The sequence below is a fragment of the Eubalaena glacialis genome, chromosome 6 (genome assembly GCF_028564815.1).
Source record: "Eubalaena glacialis isolate mEubGla1 chromosome 6, mEubGla1.1.hap2.+ XY, whole genome shotgun sequence".
Taxonomy (NCBI): domain Eukaryota; kingdom Metazoa; phylum Chordata; class Mammalia; order Artiodactyla; family Balaenidae; genus Eubalaena; species Eubalaena glacialis.
The window spans coordinates 7817365-7841064 of NC_083721.1; the positions used below are offsets into that span (position 1 = coordinate 7817365).

At 43.9% G+C, this 23700-nt stretch overlaps 1 protein-coding gene across 1 annotated transcript in view; it reads left to right on the forward strand.

Annotated features, from left to right (window-relative positions):
- Window positions 1–23700, forward strand: part of KCNJ6 (potassium inwardly rectifying channel subfamily J member 6) — a 93586-nt gene that overhangs the window by 69041 nt on the left and 845 nt on the right. The window lies entirely within an intron of this gene.

Here is a 23700-nt window from a genome sequence, read left to right on the forward strand (position 1 = left end):
GCATTGGTGTACACTCATGATCAGTATTTTCACAGTAAAGGAGTCCTTATGAAGTGCTGTGAATTGTAAAGTGAAATACAGGGCCTCCTATGAACTGAGCAATATTCCCCAAACCCTTCTCCACCAAAAAGGCCACCAGGGGGACGTAAAACAAAGCCACCAAGGCCGTCCAAGGGAAGCAGGGCTGCATCGCCCATGAAGGTCTTGGCAGGGGCATGTCCCTGGCGCACATAGAAGATGCTCACTGAATCAAGTTTATGCCATGTGGTCATCTTCTATTCAGTGACGTAGAATAAACATACAGGATACAAATGTGGCTAAATCAGAACCCAGGCTACTTCATTTGGAAGCAGCGCCTTTTGAAACCTCAGCAACGGACAGCCCACCAAAGGCAATCCGCGGTTCATGGCTGCATCTCTGCAGACGGTGCAGACAGCCCCGGCAAAGGACTACTGTCATCCCCACAGCTTCCCACCACGGAAACCCTAGCTTCCAATTGATTTCATCATGAGACCGTCATGGAGGGCTTTTGCAACCTACAAAAATATTCCTCTCTATAGGTCTCCTTCAATTTCTCATTCTGTATTCCTTAATAACTTGTATTGAGAAGTTATACAGTTGTAATGAATTCTGAGTCTGTGGAACAATACCGAACAATTAGAGGAAATTGAAGGAGTGGCCAGAGGAGAAAAAGGCATCCCATCCTCCTTCTAGGAATGTAAGTGCTAGGATTCCTCGGGTTGAAACTTCTCAGGTCTCCTCCACCATAGCTCATGGACATTTTAATTGCAAAAATTAAATAGAGGGGCTTCCCTGGTAGTGCAGTGGTTAAGAATCCGCTTGCCAATGCAGGGGACACCGGTTCAAGCCCTGGTCCGGGAAGATCCCACCTGCCATGGAGCAGGTAGGCCCGGGCGCCACAACTACTGAGCCTGTGCTCTAGAGCCTGCAAGCCACAACTACTGAGCCCGCGTGCCACAACCACTGAAGCCCACACGCCTAGAGCACATGCTCTGCAACAAGAGGAGCCACCGCAATGAGAAGCCCATGCGCCGCAACGAAGAGTAGCCCCCGCTAGCCGCAACTAGAGAAAGCCCGCACAGCTACAAAGACCCAATGCAGCCAAAAATAAATAAATAAAAGAAATAAATTTATTAAAAAAAAATTTTTTTTTAATTGGCAAGGGTTTGAAAAAAAAATTAAATAGACGTCAAAGGGAGAGAAAAGAGAAACACAGTGATTTTAACATTACCAGTTCTTTAAAAAAAAAAACAAACTTTAAAACCCCAGTGTAATAAATCCAGTAGAATGTGGCTCTAGAAATGATGGACCCCGGGAAATAACAAAAAAAAGGGGAGGAGGCTAGTTTTCATCATCTCGTCAGGCTGGGAAAGATCCTGTGACATCTATGGTCTAGGAAGCAGCACAGTGAAATCAAGACCCTCTCTTCCAGTAGCAGAAAACGTGCACCTACTGACAGTTTGGTTAGGAGAAAATGCTAAAGGAGTGAAGTTAGATTATCCAGAAAGGAAAATAAACAATTCTGGTTTTCATCCCCCAATCTAAATATTAACCGGATGACATCCATCCCCCTGAGGCCATGGACCAGTTCTCCAGGTTGATGCCCACCACGTGTGCACGAGCACTTCCCAGAGGAGAGGCCAGGCGGCTTTCCCCATGGCTCCCCTGAGGAACATTCTAAGAGCTCGGCAAGCAGGTGGCAGCAAGGAACCCACTACTTGCAAGACTATGGCCCCAAACTCTGCACACAGAGCAGCCAGCCTCAACGATGCCAGCCTCCACCCTCTCAGGCAGAGCCTCTTCCCCTGTGGGCCCCTTCCAGCCCTTGATCGCCAAGTCCTAGCTCTTTTGGGGAGCATTTTAATTCTTGAAAGAGAAAGGCAGAGGTCATGCTCAAAGCCGCCTCTTCCATGAGCTCCTGACATCCCCCCAGGACTGTCTAAAGAGCGTCTGTGGCAGCAGCCGCCCTGTCCTGGCTACTCCAGGCCAGAACAGATAATGCCCGTAACACCTGAGACATGGTGCTGGCTCAGATCACGGGTCCCGATCTGAGGTTCAGGAAACACAATCACTGTTAGCGGTGCTGTTACTTCCTCACCAGCTACACTGTTGTCAACCAAGCCACAGACCCTGCCCTCTATTTCCTCCAGGGGTTAACTGTTTTAAAATAGAGAAACAACTTTTCTACGTATCAGTAGAAAAGTTGAGGTTCAGTAAGGCCAACAGATCAGGAGATGATTGCCATTGCAAAGACGACTTGTTACAGATCCCACGGCACGCCACGCCGTGGAGGGGTGTGTGGTGGGAAGAAGCACTGAGATTGGCCAGGAGGCAGAGGGGGAGGGGAAACTATGGGAAAAGCTTTTATTGTGGTTTCTGTGGGGAGTGTTGACCTAAAAATAAAAAATAAAAAAAAATAAAACCCACGTATTTTACCAGCAAAATGAGTTTATTCAGGAATAGCAAAAAATTGCAGTTCGGGACAAGCAAACTATGGTGAACCATAGGCAAGTCCAGAGAACAGAGGAGGCGGCTTGAAAGCAGGGAATCGGGGCGGGCCGTGGGGTTTGTCATTAGTTGCAGACGGTGGGCAGCTTGTGTTGTAGGGTCAGAGGAAACCTTTCTTCCTGCCCAGCTCTGTACGTTTCAGGGCTTCCCGACTCCATTGTAAATGAGGTTTCCTTTAGCCATTTTCGCAGGTGGGAGGTGCAAGAGTGAATGGGCCGGTTTGGATGATTTTAGCGGACCCCGAGCTAGGAGCTGTCCCTGGTTGTCTGACACCTGGCCCTGCGGTGATTGGGGCAGGTGAACAGTGGCCCAGGAGTGTGAAAACCTCATAGAGGAGATGGCTGGGGGTGTGGACTCTGGATCGGTCAGTTTGTACTTAAAAATTTCTCTCACAGGCAAGCTGTTTACTATCAGTCAGTATGTGCAGAGGTTGGCTAACCCTGGGAGGGACAGTCCTTCCAGGGTCAGCAAGGCCCCAGGTGTCAAAGCATCAGAACACAGAAAATAAAAGACATGCTTAGTACATTAACTCAGAACCAAGCCGCGAAACAGCCACAAAATACTGCTCTCCCAGCCCACCCTGACCCCAAAAACATACACGCCCCTCGGCCAGGTCTTTACACTTAATAAAACGCTCTTAGAAAGACCCCAAAAATCATGGGGTGCAAGGAAATGAGCTAAAAAGAATCACCAGTGCATCGAGGATACAATAAGCATAACATAACAGCCTACGCTTAATAGATCGTGCCATTGACTAGCAACACGTTAAGGGCTCGGCACCGTGCTAGATACTCGTGTATTATTCCATCTGACATAGGATTTGTCTTCCTCCCACTGGGACAGAGGAGGGGATCCCCCCTGCCTTCAATCTGACCCGCGCACACAATCTACGCCACGCTGCACAAGTGCCACTGTCACAAAGAGTCTGAGCTGATTGCAGATACACCATGACCTAGAATCCAGGCACCTGCTGTTCCTGTCTCTGGGCAACTCTGCTCAGCATCTCCGGCACACCGTCTGGAACATCGCAGCATCCCTCCGGGAGGAACAGTGAGATGAGATGGCAGAGATTAGCCCGAGGAGGAACACAGTGTCGTTATACGGACCCTTCTTGCCTTAAAAGGCAGAGCCAAGTAAATGCTGAGGCTCCCAGAACATGGTATCATGCCAGGATAATAACAAGCAAGAAGTGAGAATAGAAACCAAAGGGATGGTCCTGTCACTGCCCGGAGCTCAGGCGGGCCAGAACCCAGACACCTGGCGGCGATTCAGAGCCAAAGGATGAAGCGTGGTGAGGGTTTATCACGCCACACCAAGTTTCCATTCGTTCCTTAGAAATGTTTGATTCTCATTTAACATCAAAACCCTGTATTTGAAACATCATACCCTCCTGGGTTACATTTTTCACCATAAATGGTTTGGAATGAGGAATGTAGAGATTAGTTGATATATGTACTTGAAATCAAGGCTTCAACACAGAATTTAGCTTAAGCAGGCTAACGGGATGATGCCTCCTTTCAAACAGTATGACGCATGTTTACGAGGATGTGCTCATTCAAAAGGCTTGTCTCACATGCTACAAGCCAAACCCAATTTTCCACATGTCAGGAAAGAATCCAAATTTGAAGAAAGGGAGCAGAATAGAATCGTAAGTAGGAGTGACCCCAAGTTCGCTAACTGCTCACCATTAGTTGAAGAACAAGGAAATTCCAACAGATCACAAGAATGTCACTAGATTTGTAAGTCAGTCTGTAAAGGTTTTCTTTGTTTTTAAAAATCTGTTGCTTGTGGTTAAAAAATCCTTTAGGGTCTGGTTTTATTGTTTTTGTTTGTTTGTTTGTTTGTTCATTTTTTCAAAAGAAAAACACTGGCTTTCTTGCAGTCAGTGTTTCCCACACTTGCTGCTTCTTCCCTTGCCCATCACTTTCCCTCCCCCTAGGGGAAGGGCACCTTTGAATCTTCCAGAAAATGATTTTGAGGAAAGGAGGGAGGGCAGGAAGTTTGGCTATGGTTTTGCAGGTATGCCCTTAACTTTAAGAATTTAAAAGATGCTCAAAGCATTTCCTTTTTTTCTTCAATTTTATTGAGATACAATTGACACACAGCACTGTGTAAATTTAAGGTGTACAGCCTAATGATTTGACTTACATGTATTGTGAAATGACTATCACAATACACTATGACTAGCACTAATATCACTATTAGTATCCGTCATCTCATACAGATACCAAAAAAAAGAAATGAAAATGTTTTTTCTTTGTGATGAGCTCTCAGGATCTATTCGCTTAACAAGTTTGAAATATACCATACAGTGGTATTAACTATGGTCATCATGTTGTACATTACATCCCTAGGACTTATTTCTCTTATAACTGGAAGTTTGTACCTTTGGACCACTTTCCTCCAATTCCCCTTCCCCACCCCCCCACCTCTGGTAACCACAAATCTGATCTCTTTTTCTCTGAGTTTGAAGGCTTTTTTTTTTTTTTTCCAAATATAAGTGAGATCATACAGTATTTGTCTTTCTCAAGCCATTTCCTTCTGACAGGCTATTAACAAGGCAGAGTACAAATGGGTCCTCTGAGACACAGAAACCGTATCTCTGCAAAGTGATCAAACGTGGCTCCCAAGGTGTAAAATTTATGAAAAGGCAATAAAAGTGAACTATGTCTAGGCCAGGCTTAAGCTATACTTAATTTTCAGTGAAGGGTCTCCAGTTTTTGTACACTTCTGAGAGATAGGACAGATTCATAGACCTAAAGGAAAATCAGGAGGAGGGGTCCCCCCATTCTGTTCCCTTCCCACACGTAAATCATCCCTAAAAAAATTCGAGGGCTGTACACATGCCTCTTACAGGCAGAGACAAACCTCAGGTTGGAGAACGAAAAGTTGTTTTGATAGGTGTAACTGGCTTCGTATTCTTGGCCAAATCAAATGCAAATCAGTTGATGTTCTTTTTCTCTAGTAACTGTGTCACCTTTGCCGAGACCCTTCTCTTCACTTTCAGCTTTCTACACAACTGCCCAGGTGCAAATTTGTGGCAAGGGGTGGTCTAGAGACCTAGGTCACCCACTGGGATGCCAACGGTATCCACAAGATGCCAAATTGAGCCTTTGTTGAAGTGTCTAGTTCTCAATGGTAGCACCTTAGCCCAGAGCTTGTTTGCAAGTGACAGATGGAAACTTCAAGGCACATGGGTTCTGCTAACCTGAAGCCCCGTCCTGCCCGGTCTTCAGGGCCCAGCTAAAGGCATCCTGGTCCAGAGCCTTCCCAGCCGGCCCCAACCCAGAGAGAATCCCTCAGCCTTTAAACTTGGAAACACTCCCTGGGCTGCTCATTTAGGTTTGATCACATGCAGCCTCTAACTACCCATTATCTTTTTCCCAGGTGAAGGCTTTCCCTCTCCAACTGGATTTGTGCCATTGTAAGGGTTTTCAGTGAAAGAAATGCTGGTTATGCTTTGTCATTTCCTCTCATTTCTTTAGTTCCCCAGGTCTTTATTGGGCACTTACCGTGTCCCACTCTGGGCACGGTTCCAGAAACATAAAGCAGGAACAGTCCCTGCTGTCACAGCATTTATGTTCTATCAGGGAATACAGGCATTTTATCAAGAATTGCAGTGACAGTCTCGAAGGGAACAGGCGGGTGTGATGGGTGAGAGTGACAGGGAGGCCTAACTCAGTGCAGGGATCAGGAAAGACCCCCTGGAGAAGGCAATATGGCCCCCGAGGAAGGTCTCAAGCCAGCCAGGTGAGAGGAGGATGGACTTCGGGTAGTGAGAGCAGAGACCCGGAGAGAAAGCTGTAAGGATTTGGGGTTTTATTCGAGGAGCGATAGGGAGTCACTGAAAGGCTCTAAGCCAGACACAGATAGAATCAGATCTGCTTTGTTCCAAGGTCACGCTGGTGGCAGGAAGAGAAAAGAGAGGAGAGCAGAAAGGCTGAAGGCAGGAGTTGCTGCTGGAGATGATACGGGTCACGGTGGTGACCATGAGGGGAGGGAGAAGCAGAGATCCCAGCAATATTTCAGAGGCAGAATCAACCAGATGTGTTCAGGGAGTGGATGCTCGGGGGAGGAGAGAATTCTGTCCGGCTGGTGGTAATGGTACCTGGAATCAGAAACCTGGGGTGAGGGGCAGGCTTGGAGGGAAAGTGGCTGCACGTGTTCCATCAGGAGCATTTAATGAGACACTGGAGGGGAGATGCCCAGTGGGCAGGTGAATGTCCGGGTCTGGAGATCAGGCATGAGGGTCAGGCTGGAGGTTTGAAAGCCAGCAGCACATGAAATCACATGAGTGAATGAGATCATCCAGGGAGAGAGTGTAGACAGAGGACCCCGAAGCCACAGAAGAGGGCCCTGATGGCCAAGAGGACCGGCCTGGTCTGCTACAGAGCCAATCCAATGAGCTTGCACATAGTAGGAGCTCCACAATCATATAACTGATTTTTTGCAGGACATGATCACCCATCTGTTGCCTGCCCGCAGTTTCACCTGAGTTTGAGGTTTTATAAAAAGCTAGATAGGTGGGATGAGGTCATCATCTAGAGTTTCCCTCAACATTTTTAACTCTCAATTGCCACACAAACAATGTAGGCAGTAGTTCATGTAAGTTTTAGTCTTCTCAAAACCACAGTACATGCTTTTAACACTGATGAATCAATGTACTGGACAGGAGCCCACGGGTCCATAGAAATGGTCCATCTGTACATCTTTACCCATCAGAAAGATCCTAAGTCTTTAGAAAAAACTGAGCCCCATGCCCAAATGTCTATATTGTTCTAATTATCAAACTCAAAACTGGTTTTACTAGAATCTTAAAGTCAGTTGAAATAGGATGTTTATGTTGAACTCTACAAAGAGTAATAGGATCACATAAGTTTTCCCAAGTTTTGTAAACTCATCAGAGGGCGTCCTCAGGCTCACAGACTCTGCTTTTTCCCTCCAAGACAAAGGCATTTTAGTTATAAATGTCATTTTATGTCTTATTTGAGAAGGAGTTCTAAAAATTTTAAGCCAACTTTTAAAAACATGTTCAAGGGGAGTTTATAATTTTATAGACAACACTCAGATAAGTAGAGATAGAACTGACTTTCTCTGTGACTGAAATTAACTCTTCTCTTAAGCTCCCTTTTTGTTTCCTCCTAGAAAAAATAAACCTTAAATTTGGCAATTAAAAGGTAACAATCACTTCCAACTTTTTTTTTTTTTTTGCAAATTCTTTTTTTTTTTGGCCACACCTTGTGGCTTGTGGGATCTTAGTTCCCCGACCAGGGATCGAACCTGAGCCCTCGGCAGTGAAAGCACAGTGTCCTAACCACTGGACCGCCAGGGAATTCCCTCACTTGCAACTTTAAATGGGGTTAACTCAGATATAAACTGTCGTTCAAGACGTCCCCCTCCACCACCCTAGGAGCGCTCTGAATTGGGGTGGGTTATACATCATTTTGGCACGAGGGATGGAGGGGTGTGGCTTAAGTACATCCTGTCTCCTTGCTGCTCCCCCCAAGGTCTTCGAGGGTATCCCATGGTGTCCCTGTGTCAGATCCAGGTGCCGAGGCTCCTGGGTAGAAGTTGCTGGGCGCCTCTCCCCACTGGGCCTGCCAGTGACTCCACCCTCTCGGTACACACACTCCCGCGTAGACGCTCTGGAACACACGTTACTTGCACGCACACGAGGGGAGCTTGCACAAGGGCAAAACGCACCCACATACACACAAACATGCACAGTGCACTCACATGCACACACACACACACACACACACACACTCACTCTGGGGCCCGCCCACGCCGCTACCAGACACTCCCCTGTCGGTGCTGGCAGCCAGCCTCTCAGAAGCTGGGCCGACCCTAGGCTGCTCCATGAGGTCTGAAATCTTCCAGGGCCACGGAAAAGGCACTGAGTCCTGACGATCTCCGATTCCACTTCAAACTCTTTAGGGCCTTTTGTCTTGGCCTCTTCCCACGCCTAAGTCAGGCCCAAGGCAGGGGGTCCTGAGCCATTTCCTGGACACCCGGGCAGTGTGCAAACCCTAGTCACATCCCCAACACCTCCACCCGGTCCCCCCTCTCCCCAGCTGGTCTCACTTTCCTGAATGGCACAGGAAGACTTCAATTCTCATAGCTGTGGCTTCTGGAACTCCCAAGTCCTTTTTATTTTCTCTCCACAAAGTTTTGCTCTTGTCAATGAAAGCCCTGCTGTCCAGGCCACTGGCGCAACTTTGGACTCAAAGTGTAATTTATAGTGTGTCAAAGCTGAGAGCTGGCCCCTCTCCACCCACCCCACGAAGCCGTGAAAAGCATTCACGCCATGAATGGGAAGACACAGGGCAGCCAGGAATAACCTGGGATCATCAGGAACAAAACTGCATTCATGAACGTTCCAAAAGATTTTCCCTCTGCATGTTCATTGGTCCCTCCAGGAAAATCCCCACTGCAGGAATCGGCTCTAAAGTGATGTTTCCTTGACCAACAGAGAGCACAGTGAAAACTGAAAGGCTGGTGGCCAGCGTGGGACAAGCACTGACAGGGTAGACTCTGGCAGCAGCGTGGGGCGGGCCCCAGAGTGAGTGGGTGTGTGTAAGTGTGTGTGCTTTGGACGTCAGCATCAGGACCGGTTTATTGCTTAGCACATTTGATAGCATATCTATGTAGGTCTAGACCCAGAGAAAATTCTCACCATCTCCTTGGCCACCCCCTTAAAATTAGTATTTTTTTTTTTAATTAATTAATTTATTTATTTTTGGCTGTGTTGGGTCTTCGTTTCTGTGCGAGGGCTTTCTCTAGTTGCGGCAAGCGGGGGCCACTCTTCATCGCGGTGCGTGGGCCTCTCACTATCGCGGCCTCTCTTGTTGCGGAGCACAGGCTCCAGACGCGCAGGCTCAGTAGTTGTGGCTCACAGGCCCAGTTGCTCCGCGGCATGTGGGATCTTCCCAGACCAGGGCTCGAACCCGTGTCCCCTGCATTAGCAGGCAGACTCTCAACCACTGCGCCACCAGGGAAGCCCCTAAAATTAGTATTTTTTGATGAGAAAAAGTAGATTGAAATGAACATCAAGAACAGCTTTGAAGGGGAATTGAAGTTTGGGGGAACTTTTAAGGCGATATGCCATTCAGGAGAATATGGCCAATCACCCTGAACTGTCGTAGTGGTAATGAGAAACTCATTCACTCATTCATTCATTTACTGAAATTTGATGAGAATTTATCATCAGTGGTGCTGGGTCATTGGCCCTATTGCAGCCCTCCACTGGATGGTCAGCTCTCTGAGGTCAAGGTCATCACTGAATCCCCATCACCAAGCACAGAATATATATGGCACTTTGAAGGTATTCAATAAATTCTTATTGAACAAATGAATACATTAGTCTTCATTTGGTTTTGGTCTAGTTGGCAGATCAATGGACCCATGTGTTAACCCCAGCAGTCTGGCTAGAGAAGGTAACACACATCAGGGCAAACTGGTGCCAGGGTCAGACAGATTGTTTTAGGATGCTGTTGACAACCAGGCTAGAACACTTAGGGGGTTTGTTGCCTCTCACAAGTGCAAAGTCCATGGACAGATAAGGTGTCTGCTCCCAGTCATCTTTTCCTATCTCTCTGCTTTCACAGCCCCAATATGGCCACCAGCAGCCAGCAGGGCTATGTGTGCCCTGGTTCACAATCATGAGGAGAGCTCACTTCTGCCCATCACTTTATGCAATGGTTTGAAATTCATCCTGAACGAACCACTGAAGGAACATCATATGCCTTCTGGAACCAATGACCGTGGCCAAGAAAATGAAATGTATCAACAAGCTTAAGTCAAGTGTGACCCCAAAGTTCATGGGCTATAGTGGAGGAGGTGCACCTAATAAAACTCTGAGTACCTTTAGGAAGAAGGAATATAAGCAATAAGTATTCATTGCAAGTTCATGATTATCCTCCTGTCTTAATCCTTCTTTGTTTCTCTGATCAATCCACTCTCCCACTCTCCACAGAAAACTTCAAATCTTCCCCCACCCACCTCCTACTTCACAAAGAAAATAGGCACTTTCAGACAGAAATTCACTCAACTCTGCCACATATCACAAATCTACCTGGACCAACACCCATGGTCTGTAAGGACAGAGCCTCCTTCTGCCACCTTGATTTCCTAGCTTTACCAGTCTCTCCAGAACCATAGGCTACTGATTACATCTTCTCCTACATTAGATGGAGCCCTGCCCACTCAACCAGAGCCTCTCCCATCAGTATTTGAACGTGGGCAGGTGTCCCACATCTTTAAAAACTCACTCAATCCCATGTCCCTTGCTAACTATTGCCTTCTCTCCTCATCTTCATAGTCAGGTTCTTGAAAAACTTTCCTAAATTCACTCACCCCATTTCCTCACCCCAAACCCACTTCTCAAACCACTTCACTGACTCCTTTACCCATCAGCTCTCACTAAGTTGATAATGACCACCATGTCTGAAATCCAATGTATACTTTTCAGTTTGGGGCAATTTTCTCTCATTGGTTCTTGGCACTGTTAACCACCTGCCTTTCTTGAACACTCCTCTCCCGTGGCTTGTGCCACCCTCCACTCTTCTGCCTTTCTTCCTATCTCTCTAGCCACCCTCTCTCCCTCAACATGCTGGGCAAGCTAATCCTCCTCCACCTTCAAATCTTAAATTTTCACAATAGTCTCATCCTCAGTTTTTCTCATCACATACCCTTCCCTTGGCAATTTCATCTGCCCCCAGGCTTCAATTCCATCCACATGCCACTGACATCCCAAGTATATACCTAATCCAGACCTCTTCTGTGGATTTGAGACTTGGTTATCCCAAGGACCTATTCAATATTCTTGCATATCTCAAAGTCACAATAAAATTAACATTCTCAAGACCAAACATGTAATTTTCCTGCACTCAAGATTCCCAATGGCACCACCATCCATCCCATTGCCTGAGCCAGAAATCTGGGCATCATTCTTGGCTCTTCCTTCTAACTCACCCCCATGAATAATTCATTACAGAGGTCTATCCATTTGGCCTCCTAAATACATCTTCAGTCCGTTTTAGTCTCCCCATCTCCACTGGTTCTCTTCTGCTTCTGATAACCATAATTTCTTCTTTGTACTATTGAAGTAGCTTCCTCACTCTTCTCCCCACACACACTTTGCCCTCCTCCAAGTCATTTTTCCCTCTGTAGCCAGAGCAATATTTTATTTAGTTCCCCTCACCCATACCCCAAACACACTAGTCTTTCAGTTTCTTGGACACCTCAGGGACCCTCCTCCAACAGAGCCTCCTTCTGCCAGAAATGCTCCCTTGATATAGTCCACTTATCCCTACCTCACTCATTCCTTTGCTCCTCCTTAAAGTCTTAACCCAAATGCCACATCCTCAGGGACACTTTCACTAATTCCCACACCAACCCAAGTTGGTTGCATTTATTACAGTTTTTCTTCATTGCATTTATTACAGTTATAATTTTACATTCATTTAGATGTTTATTCCATTCTTAGAAGACTATAAATCCGATGAACCCAGGGACCATGTCATCTTTTGACGCCCAGAATTCGTCAAAATGCCAGACACATAGTAGATCCTCAGTAAATATTATATGATGAATGAATAAACGAATTATTATCACCTGGGCCCTTTTATTCATTTAGCCATTAACAAATACTTACTGGGCATATTATCAAACACTGTTGCCAAACACTGTAGCAGGGGACAGAGATAAAGTAGTGGCCAAGACAGAGCTCCTGCCCACAGGAACCCCCATCCCCAGACTTGAAAATGTAGGAACAAATATTGACAATTGCAATTTGGTGAGGAAGATTCTGGTAGAGTGAGCACTGGCCACTGAGAAAGCACATGACCTGCCTATAACCCAGTTGCAGTTTAACTAAACCCTCTCTTCTCTATTTTCCCTTAAACCTCTTCCTCCTCACATGCACGCACACACCTTCTCCTAAAGCAGAATTGTTTTGTTCTTTTGTTTTTGCTTCTCTTTGTTTTGTTTGAACCTAGGATCCCACAAATTTTAGCGAGTTCCTGAGCCCTTGAGCCTTTGCAAACTGTTGTATGTTTGCATGTTTTAAGAAGAGAGGATCCATGAATTTCATAAGATTCCCAAAAGGGTCCTTGACCAAAAAAAGTTAAGAACCACTGCCTGGAAAATGCAGAATAATGGGGGACAATGAAGAGACGAGTGACTCTTCAAATATCAGGTATCAAAGGGTATTCTGAAATGTCCAAAGAATGGTAAGGCATAAAGTAAACCCTGACATCAACAGGAAGATGAACATGATGTCTCCAGATCTTTCTCTGAATGGTTTTTATTCCTTTTGAAAAAAATCAACAAGCAACCAAACACTTGATGTAAGGGAAAAAATGCTATTGATCAATGCTGCTAATTCTACAAGAAAGGTCAGCTTTTATGCTTGACCAAGGGAAGGAATGGCACTAAGAGAATTGCCAGTGATGTCCTCAAACAGAGCCCTACGTCAAGGCTTTCACATGTGAAATTTCTTGTAGATGCCGTCATCGTTTCTCTACTCTGGTCATTATTTTCCCAGCTATGACAGATGAGGAATAAGAGAAGCTAAGTAGCCTATCCAGGCCACACTGCGGCTCTGGGCAGCCCAGATTCAAACCTGGGCCTGTCTGCTTCCAGCTCCCACTGTTCAGCTCCACTGTATCGTTGAGAAGCCTATGTTCTATGATAAAAGGAAATGAGCACGTCCAGAGATTTCAAGTTGGTTTAGCAGAAGGAAATCATCATACAGCTTCCTGTCCTGAAATATATTCCCTCTGTAGGGTCAAAATGAGAAGCAAGAATGTGTGTGCATCTAAGTTTGCTTATTTTACAAAAGGAAACACAGGGTAAAGCAGAAACAAATGAAAATGGCCACATATAGGAGGTAGGCAGAAACGGGATAGAAGAAGAGGTGGGAATGAGACTTTTCTGAATATATCTTTTTATGCTGACTTAATTTTTGAACTATTTAAGTGGTTTAAAATTTCTTTAAAAAAAAAAAAAGGACGACAAAAGCAAATCCTAAAAGGAAATACAATTAGAAACAAATGAACCTAACTAGATATAAAACAGATAACAAGCCACATAGGAAAAAGGATGAATCCAATAACTTTGGAACTCAGTGCTTGGATTGTACTACCTCAGTGGGAATAGTCTAAGATTAAAAAGAATTTCAATTTTTAATTTTACCTCATAGGTTTGTGGATGATGGTTTCAAAAGTACACAGAGCACCTGTACTATTAACAAAAGGTTGTTTATTCAGATCATACGAGATAGTTTGCTACCATCTCTTTCCTTCAGTAGCAACTCACAGGACTTACAGAGTGAAAGGAGGAAGTGTTAAGATAGTCTTTGATTGGTGAGTGTTCTATTAGAGAATTTTTGGAAGCAGGGAAGCGTTCTAATTGGCTTTCAAGTGCATTTGGCAGTCTTTGGTTCACTATTTACTGGTACATACTGGGGCTTTCTTGTAAAGTCACAGGGGCTTTCCTGTTTCAACTGGAAGCATATCTGGTCCTCTGCTGTGAGGTCTGAGTCTTGTACAAACAATTCTTCAGTAGACTTATAGGTGTGATAATTCCAAAGCTGCTTTGTGTGCTCGTGGGATAGAGCCAATGATAAATGTATAGATTTTTGGGAACCTGGAACTGTTGCAGAAGAGAGAAACAAATATAGAATGGGAGAGGTTGAAGAAGAATCCTGCAGTTTATGATTTGATTTGAGGCTACCTCATGATTTCTTTCAAAAAGAATCAAGGTTGTTTAGTGTCTCCAAGCAACATTCTGAAGCTGGTAGCCACTGCTCCAGATTGAGTAGAGAATAAGTACATTTGTATGGAAGACAAGGTAAGAATTGACAGGCTTAGGAGAGCTGGTGGGGGAAAAATGGTAGATATGATGGGAAAGACAAATGGTGAGCAGGTATTATTTGGCAGTCAAGTTACAACACCCATTGGCAACATCCCTTGGGCCAGGATGATTCATCTACTCTCCATTTTATTTTGTAAATATAAGTATAAGGCACTTATAGGAGTTATAAAGGTCACAATGAACACATGACCCCTGTTTTCAAAAATAGATATAATAGTGTGGCAGTTGAGGACATAGGCTCTAGAGACAGGCTCCCTAAATTAGAACCCTAGTTCCACTGTTACTGGTATTAGTCTGCTAGGGCTGTCATAGCAAAATACCGCAGACTGGGTGGCTTAACCAACAGAAATTATTTTCTCACCATTCTGGAGGCTAGAAGTCCAAAAGCAAGGCACCATCAGCGCTGGTTTCCGGTAGGGCCTCTCTTCTTGGCTTGTAGACAGCCACCTTCTGGCTGTGTCCTCACGTGGCACGTGGAAAGAGAGAAAGCTCTCTGGTAACTCTTCCTCTACAAGGACAATGGTCCTACTGGATTAGGTGACTTTGTTTAACCTTAATTCCCTCCCTAAAGTTCCTATTTCCAAATACGGTCACATGAGGGGGTTAGGGTTCAATATAGGAATTTTGGAGGCACACAATTCAGTCCATAAAGCTGTGTGACCCAGAAAATTTACTTAACCTCTCTTTGTCTTAGTTTGCTTATGTGTAAAATAGATATTGTAGCATCATCTACCTATGAATGCTGTTGTAAGATGTTAGTTGGTTGATGCACATAAAGTATTTGGTGCCAGGCATACAATAAACACTTAATAAATAATGTTTATTACTTAATTCAATACTTGATTTATGAATTTATCAGTTACTTTGGTGAGAGTACAATTGGGAGTACACATGTAGAATGCCTTTTTTTAAACATTTTAAAAAATACACTTTTCAATATTTTTTTTGTGTAGCTAGAGGTGAACCTCACTGGCCATCCAAAATTTCAGTAACAGAAGAAGTACAACTGTTTATTGAAGGTATTCTTAACCTGAGCATAAGACAGGGCTTGTTGTTGTTTAAATGATCAGCAGTTGGCTGTGCCTAATGAATTAAAATCACTATTACATCATGGCAGAGATTACTCTATACTGCTTCTTTTTGACACTGGGCTTGGTAAATCACCAAGATCTTTCTCCCTCACAAAGACTTATAAACATTAGTGCAGAACACTTTATTACTGCACTAATTCAGTGCAGTTTTTATTGAGAATGAGAACAAAGAGTAAAGGAAAACATTACATCATGTAGCCTGGTATTTGAAGTAAAAAGACAAAACGCCTGCAGTCAATTCTTTGTTTCTGACTATTGGCAATATAGATTAATTTTACAGAATTCCAAAGTGGTGAGGGTGGTTTATTCCATCTTATTTTATTGGAATCACATTCTCCAGGCAATTTTGATGCATTTTCTGTCTACTGAGTGCATACCTCCAGCTTTATCCAGAGGGCTCTCTCTTGAGGATGGCTTTCATCATATTGGTATTCTGCACAAAACATCTCCAGTCATCATTTGTCACCGCGAATCTAAAAATAAGGCTTTGCCTGTTAAATCTCCATCTTGCAGGGTCTGACCCGTGTTTGCTCAGTGCCTGTTAGATCCCTCAACTGGGCCTCAGTCTGGTTTCCCGGCTTCCTGGGCTTTTTGTTCACCACCAGTGACAAGCAGTCCCTCCTTCACCACTCCTTATTCTAACGTAGTCTTACTCAAGGAATGAAACACCACCAAAAAGATGGGCTGTTTCTATTCACTTCCAAGTGAGTTAAACTCTTGGAAGATTAACCAGAGAAGCTCTCAGTGGAGAAATTATGAAGTGCAATAATTTTTTTTAAGACACACACACGCGTGTGCGCGCGCCTCTGGGCTTTGGGGAAATAACTTAGACCAGACAACGCTGCTATGGAAATCAAGCAGGCTCCTCAAGCACAAAGTCAAAGGCATGCCTGACCCACGAACACACCAACAGGCCGTTCCTCCTCTAACCCCACTGGCCTCAATGCTGTCTTGCAATGTCAGTGTCCACCTGTTTCTTTCGAGATTGTGAGGCCAGATTCCCCAGGGATGTGACATGAGTGGTCTCCACACCTCAGTTTCCTCATCTGTAGAACAGGGATAGAATAATAGCACCAGCTCATGGGGTTGTTATAAGGATTAAATGAAATAGACAAGGTAAAGGGCTTAGGGAAGCCCCAGCTCACAGTGACTACTTGGGAACATTCCATGAAGATGACAATGACATGATAATGAGGAATGAGACGAAACGGGGACCATCATTCATAGCACAGGTCTTACATGCCACGTCCTCCTCCCCGATTTCATCTTGCCCACCTCTAAGCTGACTCTCAGTTGTGGAATATCCTGTGGTTATTTGCACAGAAAGCAGTCAAGGAGACTAAGTAGACAGCATCCTACTCTACAGAGACCCAATTTCTGACTCACTGTCAAGGAAGTAAAAATGCACGAAAAACTAGTTGACGGGTGAGAAACACAATCATGTATTTCTGTTTAACCCCACTAGCTGGATCACGGAGCCAAGGAGACCATGGATGGAGTTTACGCCCCAGATGCACTGAGCCTCCCTCCTTCCCCTGCCCCCACCATACATTCCGAAGACCCCAGGTACCCAGTTGGATGTCAGTTATCGTGAAGCCTTGGTCATTAAGGGACGCAGGCAAGGGTCCTCATTTCTGGAAGTCCCAGTCAGAATTCCTGATTCTGAGCTTCTACAGGAATGAAAAGACGGACAGTAAGTTCCCTGAGGCTGGGAAATCCGTACCTAGCACATGGAGTCCATTTAATAAATATGACCCAAATAAATGAGTGGTTAGCAGTTCTGATCACAGGGTAACTTTAAGAAAACACATTATAGCTATTTTGAGCCAACAGATGTTTGGAAACATTTAAATAATAGTACAAAGCAGAATTACATAGATTAGATTATGTCCCAATTCTTTTTATTGTTTCCAATTCTTTACATAAAAAGAAGAAGTTCGTATAAACAACAAGGACCTACTGCATAGCACAGGGAACTATATTCAATATCTTATAACAAACCATAATGGAAAAGAATCTGAAAAAGAATATATATATATATATATATATGTATAACTGAATCACTTTGCTGTACACCTGAAACATTGTAAATAACTATACTTCAATAAAAAAAAAAGAAAAAAGAAAAAAAACAGTTCTGAAAACACAGAACAAGAGGAGCCTTTGCACAAAAGATAAGCAGGCTAATACTGCAACAACAAATGGAATTAGCAATCTTTTAAAATATAGCACTTGCTAAGTACAAAATAATGCATGTCACGTATTACGTTACAAGGTATAAGAAAACACTTCCAATTTGACTGTTTGATTTAAGAGCTAGAACATTACTGCTATATCTACTTCTGTATTCCTTCTCCCCCTTAACGTAACTACTTATTTTTATCATTCCCTTAATTTCTTAAAAAAAATAATTTTGTATGTGCCCCTAAATGATATATTACTTATGCTTACTTTTAGCTTTATAAAAATGGTATCATTTTATATATTCTATACAACTTGCTTTTTCACTCAATATTATGTTTTCTAATTTATTCATTTATACACTGATGTTTATTGCCTATTTTCCATGGATTCATCCTGTTGTTCTTTTACTAATTTCTTAAGTTGGATATTCTGCACAGACTCTCTTCTTTTCTAATATAAGCATTTAGATCTATACATGTTTCTTACTTTCCATGTATCCCACAATCTTGACATTTTACATTTCAGTATCATTCAGTTCTAAGTATTATTGAACTCCCATTAGAGTTTCTTCGTTGAAGTTGTTTCAAAGTATGATTATATGTTATGAAACACATAGTAGTTTCTTTTCATTCATCGTTTCTTTTTATTCATGATTTGCATCTATTCATACACAGAATTAGGGGATACTCTTCTTCAGGTTTGTCCTCTGTGAGATTCCCCACCCTTTTCAGCTCCCAGACCCCCTCTTCTGTGTCTATAAAGACAGGATTTCTCTACACGTGTTGGCCACCCATACTGCTGCCCGGCTTCACAGGCTCAGAGTTCATACTCAGAGTAAGGCAGTGAGAAGAGAGGAAAATGCAGCCACAAACTCTTTGGTCCACAGAGACCTCTTTTCCCAGTCCTCTGGCCAGAAAGATTTTTCTCCCAGCTCTGGACTACGCAGCACTGAGGGCTGGGTGCAGAGAGACAAAAATTAATGAGGACTCCCCACCCCCATTCTCCAGCCCAGAGGGGCACCTTGTCCTGGTCCTTTGGCCAGAAAGACAGGGTTTCTCTCTGAGATTTTGTTGCAGCACCACAGCCCCGTTCTGCATAGGGACCACTCTCAGGTTAAAGCCAGATGATAAAAGAGAGAAAAAAACAAACCAAGAAATTTACCCCCAAACAAGTCATTCTTCAACTTTTGGTACCCCTCCCTAATCTTCCCACTAGTGGTAACTTTTCAGAGTCTGCAGGTTGTTGCATTTTGTGTTTTGTCTAGAAGTCTTCACTGTAAGCAACGGAAGACAAAGGCTGCACTGACTCCATCTTCACCAAGCCCAGAAGTCCCATCCCTTACTTGTTATTGAACTTATTTTTGATTAAAATTTGGCAGTTTGTAACTTTCCAGTATCTAGTTTGTATTTTAGCTGAGGGTCCTTCCTAGGTAATCTGACATGACGCGGAAACAGAAATCTCCCACTTTCTTTTGTAAGGACCACAAGCCATCTTTTAATTTAATAATACATGTCAGACATTTCCAGTCAACATTTCTCTATAGTTCCTTAGGTCCATTCCCTTCACTTAACAACAGGTATTTGGGGGGAAACTCCAATGTTGAAGCACTATGCTAAATGCTAGGAATATGGAAATAAAGAAGATAAACGAACTTTGAGGCATCCACAGTCCAACCAGGAAACCAGACACTTAGCATGAGCTGCAAAGGCTGTGAGAAGGCTGTGATGGGGTGTCACTGAAATGTCCTGATAGCCGTGGGCTCCTAGTTCCAACTCAAGTGGGGTCGGTCCCAGAGGGCTTTAGAAAGGAGATAATAAATCAGCTCTTGAAAGATGAGCAGGAGTCCACCGGGGGAAGGGCATTCAAGATAAAGCAAATAGCACAAATACAGGCATAAAAATATAAATGCAAATGGCAAGACAGCCAGCATGCTCAGAGTAAAGTCTGTGATCTGAACTTGGAGATCAGATTTTTCAGGTTTTGTTCATCTCTACAAAAGGAGCTTCTCTTTTTCCAGAGATTACTTCACTCACTTCAAAAACCTACCTCAGTGGCTTCCTTGGTGATGCAGTGGTTAAGAATCCACCTGCCAGTGCAGGGGACACGGGTTCGAGCCCTGGTCCGGGAAAATCCCACATGCCGTGGAGCAGCTAAGCCCGTGAGCCACAACTACTGAGCCTGAGCTCTAGAGCCTGCAAGCCACAGCTACTGAGCCCACGTGCCACAGCTTCTAAAGCCCACGTGCCTAGAGCCCGTGCTCCACAATAAGAGAAGCCACTGCAATGAGAAGCACACACGCCACAACAAAGAGTAACCCCCGCTCGCCGCAACTAGAGAAAACCTGCGCGCAGCAACAAAGACCCAATGCAGCCAAAAATAAATTAATTAATTAATTTTAAAAAAAAACAACCCTACCTCAGGACACCGTAATGATCTTTCTGATATGAAAAACAAACACAACTTGCATACACACTGATTGAATCTTTTTTTTTCTGACAACCAGGCGGTCTCCTTTTACTTTATATTTCTGTACATACATAGATAGGTAGTATCTAAACTTTTATGTGCATGGTAAATATGCATGTAATATTCCTGTTTTCTGTTATTAGTGTTGTGGATATTTTCATGTTTTTCATTTTTAATCTTTTTTATTAAGCAAAGAAAATTCTGCATCCTCGGCCCACACTCATTTCAAAGCCTGAAACACAATCCGTGAAAAATTGGTCTCAGAGTCACGGTCACACTTCAGTGAGTTAAGTGACATCGAAAATCACAAGGGCTCTGCTGTCACACACCGATGTAATTTTGGCGGCTGCACCTTAGTTGGTTTTATTTTGTTACTTTTTCAACATCAGTAAAAATCACATTTTTTCTAAGAATGGACTGGGACCAATGTCAATACGTAAGACAGGAATCTTTCTGCAGAAAATGAAAATTATCAGCTTACACTAGAAATACTTTTCCATATTGTTAGACAAATAATATTCTTTTCATCTCTTTTCAAATGAATTAGGACGCCAAAAGGTGAATAAAAATTGGGAAAGCATCCACAAGCATTTGTTTAAATCTCTCTTATTCATTTTTGATTACATAAATTAGTCCTGTTAAAGTGGTACTGTGAAAAGGGATTTTACTATCCCTGTGGAATTCAATAAGCACATTCATTTGCTAGGGCTGCCATAACAAAGTACCACAGACTTGGGCGGCTTAAACAGGAATTTACTGTCTCGTAATTCTGGAGGCTGGAAGTTCAAGATCAAGGTTTTGGCAGGGTTGGTTGCTCTCTCCTCAGCTTGTAGATGGAGATGACCATCTTCTCCCTATGTCCTCACATGGTATTTCCTCTACACGTGTCTGTGTAACTTATCTCCTCTTCTTATAATGACACCAGTCGTATTGGATTAGGACCCCCTCCCAATGACCTCATCTTAACTTAATTACCTCTTTAAAGACCCTCTCTCAAACAAGTCACAATCTGAGGTACTGGCGGTTAGAACGACATAGGAATTTGGGCTGTGGAGAGAGTACAAAGTTTAACCACTGGTTGTTTTTGACAAACGGCCCAAGGGAACAAGCTATGTGCATTGGGCAAGCTCTGTCCCAAGTCAAAAAGAGGCAAGCCTTGTAAATGGGATTTTCTAGGGAACTGCTAGAAACTTCAAATGATGGCAATTCTGAGCATGAGGCTTTGAAAGAGCTCCAATCCCGTTCTGACCCCTCCAGTGGTTGCTAGACTGCTCTTTTGCACCATGATTGCAGGCTGTTGATTTTAAGGCTAGCATGAAGCTGAGCAGGGGCAAAGTTAAAATTCCCCAAAGCTCAGGGTTCTTACTGCGACTCAGCCATTTTTCTTGCGCAAACACTCCTGGAGTTCATTTACAGAGTTCTAAAAGGGTTTGCCTTGTCAGTTTCTGCCAGCGTTCTCATTGCTTTCATGGAGGAGAGGGTTTTCAGAGGTCCTTTCTCCATCAGTCCCAATGACATCCTCTTGGCTGCATCCTGTGTCGTTTCTTCATACCTGTATCCCAAGTTGCTAATTCTCTCTTCAGCCAATTCCAATTGGATGTTAAACCTCCATATAGATTTTAATTTTAATAATTGTATTTTTAATTTCTAGTTCCATTTGGCCATTTCCATAGCCAGAAATCAAAATCTAGGTGGGTTTTATTTTATTTGCCTGTCTCTGTTTTCCAGTCATGTCACAATAAACATATGCTTCCTTGGTGGGAAGAGAAGTTTGAGAGGTATTTTATCACCTTTTCCTTTTGACTTCCTGTTTGTGCCTGACTCTGAGCCCACAGAATCCTGTCATCACCTGCCTCCCCCATCACTCCCAAACACAGATAAAGAGTTGGTAACTCAGAAGAGAAACGTTGAGAAATAAAAGCAAGATGCTGTTGTTCTTTGCTTTACAAGGCCCAGTAGCCCTGCAGTACTTGTTTCAGAGGCATGGGGGTGGGCGGACCAAATAGTTGGGTCAGTCAGGGAAACATGGAAGAAGGGTAGCATTCAGTTTTGAGGTTCAGAGGAAGAGCAGAGTGTGGATGAGGGCTGTGTGGGCTCAGACTCTGCCAGCTGCAGTGGGTCAGTCACTTCAGTCCCTGGTCCCCAACTTTCTTCTTCTAGCCACGAGGAACAGGTGCACTGCTGTGGGAATATTTCGTAGATCTGAACCCTTCTGTGTAAAACCTACATGTGTCCTGTTCTCCTTACCACACCTGCATTCAGCATAAAGCAATTGCCTAATACTACATGTGTCCTGTTCTCCTTACCACACCTGCATTCAGCATAAAGCAATTGCCTAATATATCTTATAGGCTGTCCTAAGGAATAATATACTGACTGACTGGCTGGCTGCTTCCCTGGATGAATGAACACAGGGCTGCAGTAGGACTATGGTGAGTCCTACGTGGTTTTACCTTTGTGGCCCTTTATTCCATTTAAAAATTTTTCTAATTCTATTTTTATATAATTATATAATATAATATAAAGTATATAATCTACCTTATTATAATATGTAATATACTTTATATAAAGATGAATATCTTCATGGGCCCCTAAAAGCACTGTGGGCCCTTGGTACTGGGCCTACTGAGCTATGGAAAGTCAGCCCTGAAGGAATGGCTGAATGAACACTTCCATTTCCTGAGAAGTTTCATAAGAGAATTCTTCGACCTCAGAAAAAATAATGCACCCATGGCATTCCCCGTATTTTACACCAAGCCTGTTGCCTGGTTTCCTTTTCTAAGGAGATGGGTGGGATTTCCCTTGTTCTGCCTTTTCACATTTAAAAGGAAGCAATCCCCGACCCCTGGGCCGCCAGTAGCTCCTATGGCGTTTTTGTGCAAATTAGAAAAAGTCTTCTTGTCTATAAGCAGGAAGGGCGGGTGAGATGGGGGGCGACTTTAAAATATTATATTATCACACGATCTGAACAACCATCTCCACTGGTCCTGGGGAAAGTACAAACTCAGATCAGCATCCCTTCCAACCTCATTTGGGGGATCACAGTAGCTGCCTCTGTGTCACGGTAATGGGAGGGTAACACAAATCCGTGACCTCCAGCTGAAAGGCAGCATAAGTTTAGTTTAAAATGTCAAATTTCATTCTAAGTCTGTGGCCAAAGCCAAGACTCAAATCCCAGCAGGACTCAGGCAAAACCTCTAAAAGCAGTGTGAGACCAGAGTCATGACCTCAGATGATCCTGGAGTAAAAAGTGGACAAGACACAACCACATGAGTGTGCACCTGTGTGCGTGCCTGACCTTGCAGGCAAGTGCCTGCAAGTGCCTGGTGTGAGCCAGAACTTTCACGTTGCTACCTGGGATTCCATGGGGAAGCCTGGGATCTCCACCACATGCCCTCCTGCATGGTAGCACATGTCTACAACAAGAAAGACACCTCCTTGTAGTTGTGGCACTGTTACCAAGTCCAAACTCGTACTGCTCGCCTCACGACAGGCCAATAGATCAAGAGACGAGTCGTTGAGGCAAGAAATAGCAACTTTATTCAGAAAGCCA